Below are 7,091 nucleotides of genomic sequence, written 5' to 3' on the forward strand. Positions count from 1 at the left end.
TAGCTGTTTAACTATGTCAGAAAGATAGGAGAATGTAACAGGCTCAAACTGCTGAAAGACAGCTGGGCAAAAAGAGAAATCAAGGGAGTCACTGATAACCGTGATGGGTGGAAAACTAAGACCAGCAATTTTGTCCACAAAATATTTCAGAAAGTTTTCACATAATATTAAAGATGGCACAATACAATCTGAATCACGTGCTGTTCAGCTGCACTTTCAGACGAAAGACGAAGTGATGACGCCTAAGGAGGTATTTATAGACAGACACGTCATTAAGGTCATGAAGTGACAGCTTTTATATTAGGTTCTTGACAAGGAGGAGGACAGGAAGATATTCCACTCAGTTATGCCCTCTGGCGGTCTGCAGGCCAGGAAAAAGAAAAACAGTTCATGAGAACACCAAACGTAATGAGTTTTGGAGTAAATCCATGGTATATAAATATAGAAATCATTCAGTAACACAATATTAAAGTACCATAACAAGTGTCCTGAAAATACGAACCATCTCTTAATCTTAAAAACAAACAATAAAATCTTGAAATCAATCCTGAAGTGGACAGGAAGCCAGTGTAGTGAAGCTAAGACAGGGGTAATGTGCTCATACTTTTTAGTCCCAGTTAGAAGCCGAGCTGCTGCATTTTGGACTAACTGTAAGCGTTGAAGAGATGACTGATCCAAACCAACATATAAAGAGTTACAGTAGTCTAGTCTAGATGTTATAAAAGCATGAATTACACTTTCAAACTCCTTACATGTCAGGTAGGGCTTGGCTTTAGCCAACAGTCTCAGTTGAAAGAAACTGGCTTTTACAACAGAACTAATCTGTTTTTCAAATTAAAAAGCACTGTCAAAAATCACACCGAGATTCTTGGTAAATGGACGAATATACAAACCTAAATTACCAAGTGCATCTACACAAGCACTTAAATCCCCAGGACGACCAAACACAGCAACCTCAGTCTTATTTTCATTAAGACAAAGAAAGTTCTGATCCAGCCATATTTTTAAATCTTTGTTATTTGTTTTGACAGGCAAATAAATTTGTACATCATCCGCATAACAGTGGAAGGAGATAGTGTGCTGTGGTTGTGGAAAAGCTGGCTATTTTTAGTGGAGAGCAGTGGCACTTACCTGGCCAAAACAGGCCCACTAATAAAACTCGAGTCGGGATGGAGAGATTTATTCCCAAAGAAAACGAAACAGCTTGAAATGAAGGAGTGAATCTGTCAAATGTCGTTGTTTGTACACGCTAGAGATCATCAGAGCAGGTCAGGAAATTTTTTTAAAAATACAAATTTAAATTAATGTAAATGATACTTTTATGTAATAATAATAATAATGATATGAATTTTATTAATGTTATATATTGACTGTAATAATTTTAATGATTTATATTAATGTATAATACATTATTTATTACTATATTATATAATTATATTTAAATATTTAGTATTTATTTGAACAAAATGAATTAATAAAAATATTTAAGGAAGTTGTTAAATGGGCTTGATAATGATAATAATAATAATAATTGTATACATGAATTATATTAATGTGTTATATATTAATTGTAATATTTAATAATATATTAAGAAATGGTTTAAAATGTTTTACATAAAATTATTAAAATATATTTTATTAACAAAAAATGTTACAAAATATATATATATTTTGTTAGTTAAATTGACCTACTACTACTACTAATAATAATAATAACATATATGTAATTAATGTGTTATACATTATTTGTAACAACTGTAGTATTTAATATGAATATATTATTTATAAATTACTTAATATTTATATAGTACATTAATATTGTATTATATTAACGTGTTTAAATATTTAGTATGTATTTTATCAAAATGCATTAATTAATATTTATTTAGTTGTTAAATTGGCCCAATAGTAATAATAACATATATGAATTACATTAATTGTAATAATTAATATAATTAATTGGAATATTTAATATTGATATATTTTTTATAAATTATATATAACATATTCATATTAATATGTATTTTTAATAGTATAGTAAATTAATATGCTTAAATATTTAGTATTTATTTTAACAAAAATTTATTCATTAAAATATTTATATAGTAAGTAGTTTTGTGGTTAATTTGATCTGGGCATGTGAAGTGCAAGACTTCTCAGTTTGGAGAAACAGACACAAATGAGTCAATGTAAAATTATAGCTGAGAATATTTGAGTTCATATCAAGATTTTTTTCTTGCATTAGCTTACAATCATTTATTAACTTTTATTATTAATTTATTAAAAAATAAAATGTTTACAATCTAGCTTACAATTTTACAACCTGTAAATGTGGAGTGCAAAACCTTTCAGTTCAGCTTCAGTATGTTTTTTGAATAATTAAAATGCATTATTATTATTATTATTATTGTTGTTGTTGTTAGCTTTATTATTAGCTTTATTATACTTTTATTAGCTTGCAATCTTTTATTAAAACATTAGGTTTCAGTGTTATATTGCATGATATATACAGGCTTCAAGTGAAGTGCTACTGAATTAATAATTTTAATCCTGGTTGAGGGAGAACCTCGCTCTCTTCCCGTCACGCGTGTGCTTCTAAAAGCGTGCGCCGCTCTCTTCCTGAGCTCCGATGAAGCCTTTTGCACACTGTTTTTCATCACGCTTCCACCATCTCCCGATTTACCCTGCACCATGATGCTCAGCCATCTGTCGCCGCGGTGACCGTTTCCCATGCCAGTATTTTAGAGGGGCCCTGAGAAAACCGGCTACGTTTAGACTCTTATTAGCGCTCGCTCAAGTGCGCGACCCGCTCGGATCGCACGCCAGCGCTACAATACATCACAGCCCCACGTACAGGCCGCCGTCCTCTCTTCACACGGAGGCTAATGCATTGTCACGTCCCCCGGTGGGCTAGCACTAGCGTTAGCTCACAGCTATGCTATATTCAGCCTGAATAATGAAGCATCTGATGGAGGGAGCGGTAGCGCATCAGCGTGTGTGCAGCGAATAAATGTCGTACATTAAACAAATTCCCAGCACGGGCACTGGCTTGTTTTGGCAGGCAGAGCTGAGAGGGCGCCATGCGGCCCACCCTCCCTGCCCCGAGGCCTTGTGGGACCTCTCGCGGCACTCAGCGGTTATGATTGGGTAGTCTCGAATTAAAGCGTCCCGTCAGGACGAGGAATCATGTCCGCCCGCTGGCTGGTTGTCATGGAAACCGTGTCCCAGAGGAGGCTGAGGCTTGTCTACGGGCAGAGCGAGAGAGGGATGAGCTGAGAGATAAAGGACGAAAAAACTTGCCAGAGCTTTCTGACAGCGCAACACGAGTGTGAAAATGGTGTATTAGCTTTAAAGTAACAAACAGAGAAATTTGTTGGACATTTTTAAAGTGAGGACTCTTGGTTTCGTGTTTTTGCATTCTGTAATGTGTCTGAAATTCATAATACAACACAATTATGCATGTAGCACAGCAGGATCTCAAAGTCTTTTGTCACTGTTGCGTTTGGGCTGGACGATATGGCCAAAATTTATATCACGATATATTTCTTCATTTCGGTCGATACGATATAATTCCGATATCGATATGAACACTATTTATCTGAAATAGAAATCTTTTGTAACATTATAAATGCCTTTATCATCACTTTTGATAAATTTTAAGCATCCTTGCTAAATAAAAGTATTAATTTCTATAATTTCTTTCCCCCAAAAAATAATAAAAATAATTCTGAATGGAATAGTGTACGTATAATGTTACAAAAGCTTTTTATTTCAGATAAATGCTGATCTTTGGATCTTTCTATTCATCGAAGAATCCTGGGGGGGAAAAAATGTACTCAACTGTTTTAAATATTGATAATCAGCAAATCAGCATATTAGAATGATTTCTGAAGATCATGTGACACTGAAGACTGGAGTAATGATTCTAATGATCTAATGACTGGAGTAATGATTTCTTTGATCACAGAAATAAATTACAGTTTGGCATCTATTCAAATAGAAAGCAATTTTAAATAGTAAAAATATTTCAAAAATGTACTGTTTTTGCTGTACTTTAGATAATAATAAATAAATGCAGCCTTGGTGAGCAGAAGAGAATTCTGAAAAAAAAACATTAAAAATCTTACTGAAAACGTGCAGTGCTCATGTTTATTCAACGAAGTCAAACGGCATATCTCGAAATTTTGTTACCGTCGTGTTCGCGATAAAATAGCAAAAATTGCATTTTGTTCAACAAAGCGAGGATGCTTGTTTTTGTGTGTGTCCACGTTCTGTAATGTGTCTGCTATTCATAGTATAACATTATTGTCCATCCCTATGTTGCGTTAACAATAAATTAGCGAAAGTCGAAATTTGTTGAAAATTTTAAAAGAGGATGCTTGATTTTGTGTGTTTATGTGTTCTAAAATGAGTCTGCAATTCATTGTACGACACAAATATGCATTGCATTGCAACAGGATCTCGAAATGTTGTTACTGTTGTGTTCGCGGTAAACTAGCCAAAGTGGTGTTTCATTGAATATTTAAAAGGCAAGGATGCTTGATTTTGAGGTTTGGGTTCTAAAATGTGTCTGCAGTTCATTATATGACACAAGTATGCATTCCATCGCAACAGGAGCTCAAAGCCTCTTTGCTGTTGTGTTTGCGATAAATTAGCGAAAGTGGCGTTTCGTTGTACATTTTAAAACATTGGACGTGTGATTTGGCGTTTTTGCTTTCTAAAATGAGTTTGTAATTCATGATATGACACAAATATGCATTATAGTGCAACAGGATCTAACAAAGCGAGGATGCTTGTTTTTGTGTGTGTCCACGTTCTGTAATGTGTCTGCTATTCATAGTATAGCACAGTTATGCATTGCATCGCAACAGGAGCTCAAAGTCGTGTTACTGTTGTGTTTGCGATAAATTAGCGAAAGTGGCATTTCGTTGAACAGTTACAAAGCAATGATGCTTCATTTTGTGTTTGTTTTGCGTTCAAAATGTGTCTGCAATTCATAATATGTCACAAGTATCCATTGTAGCGCAACAGGAGCTCAAAGTCCTGTTTGCGATAAATTAGCAAAACAAACCAATTCGTTAACCGTTTTATAAAGCGAGGATGCTTGTTTTTTTTTGTGATTTTGCCTTCTGAAATATTTTTGCAATTCCTAATACAACACAAGAAATATGCATTGAAGCGCAACAGAATCTCAGAGTTCACTGTTGTGTTTGCGATAAGCTAGCGAAAATTTGAGGAAGTTTGACTTTGTGTGTTACAAAATGTGTCTGCAATTCATAATACGACACAATTATGCATTGTAGCGCAACAGTCTCAAGATTTCACTGTCGTGTTTGCGATAAACTAGCGAAAAAATGGCATTTCGTTGAACATTTCAAAACATTGGACGCTTGATTTTGTATTGCATTCTAAAACGAGTCTGCATAATACAAAAATAATTATGAGTCCTGTTACTGTTGTGTTTGTGATATACCTGCGAAATTTTTTTGTTGAACATTTTAAAAGCAAGAACACTTGATTTGGAGTTTTTTGTGTTCCAAAAAGATCCTGTAGCGTAACAGGAGCTCAATGTCCTGTTAATGTTAATGATAAACTAGCAATATTTTGGTGTGCCATTCAGGTCAAAAGTGAGCTTCTTGTTTTTAACATTAATGCCTGCCCTCATTACACGTGATCACGACTGAAAAACTGTCTGGAAATGGTGGAAACAGCGTATCGATCGGCTCTTGTGTTGACTAGCAGACGATCACTCTTGCATCTTCAGAAAGCTTCAGTCTTCACTCTGAACTCAGGAGGGAGCGGTTCATTTGTCAGTCCTTTTCATTAGCTTTTCTCTTTCTTTCTCCTCTTTGCTGAAGGTTCAGCCGAGGCAGCCGAAGAAAACGCCACTAAAAACAGCCGAAGAATGAAGCAGAAAGAATATTAAAAACAGCAGAGAGGTAAAAACCTTCATGGGATCAAACACTATCTGACCCTGTTTACTTTCTGTTATTGTTAAACAAATTTAAATAAATTTAAAAAACAGTTTTGATTCAAGGTCTAGGGTTTTATATATATATATATATATAATTTGTGAAAAATAATTGTAATTTGTGTGTGTGTGATTTAATATTCAACTTTATTTTAATAAATTAGCAAGCACAAAAATATATTGTTTAATATTAATATATTAAAATTAATTGTTAAATGTTTAATTACAATTTTATTTGTATTTATATATGTAATAGAACTTTTATTTATTATTTATTATAATTATTTGTACATTGTACAGTGTACATTCTAATATATGTAAATGTTAAAATATATAAGTGTTATACATTTAATATAAATGATATGTTTGTGTTTATATGTGTGTGTAATTTAATATATTTCATTTAATTAAAGCCGAAGAATGAAGCAGAAAGAATATTAAAAACAGCAGAGAGGTAAAAACCTTCATGGGATCAAACACTATCTGACCCTGTTTACTATCTGTTATTGTTAAACAAATTTAAATAAATTTAAAAAACAGTTTTGATTCAAGGTCTAGGGTTTTATATATATATATATATATAATTTGTGAAAAATAATTGTAATTTGTGTGTGTGTGATTTAATATTCAACTTTATTTTAATAAATTAGCAAGCACAAAAATATATTGTTTAATATTAATATATTAAAATTAATTGTTAAATGTTTAATTACAATTTTATTTGTATTTATATATGTAATAGAACTTTTATTTATTATTTATTATAATTATTTGTACATTGTACAGTGTACATTCTAATATATGTAAATGTTAAAATATATAATTGTTATACATTTAATATAAATGATACGTTTGTGTTTATATGTGTGTGTAATTTAATATATTTCATTTAATTAAAAAATATTTAAAATATTTTTGATTTAATTCAATAAATATAACATTGTATTGAAATATTATATTTTTAATTAAGTTTGTGTGTGTGTGTGTATATATATATATATATATATGTGTGTGTGTGTGTGTGTGTAATTTTTATATTAATAATATTTATACATTTATTAATATTTATTTGAAATTTTATAATTAATTTATTTTAAAAGTACTGATTCTGTCAATCAAT

Source organism: Sinocyclocheilus rhinocerous, unplaced genomic scaffold (genome assembly GCF_001515625.1).
Source record: "Sinocyclocheilus rhinocerous isolate Xijiao unplaced genomic scaffold, SAMN03320098_v1.1 scaffold47, whole genome shotgun sequence".
Classification (NCBI taxonomy): Eukaryota; Metazoa; Chordata; class Actinopteri; order Cypriniformes; family Cyprinidae; genus Sinocyclocheilus; species Sinocyclocheilus rhinocerous.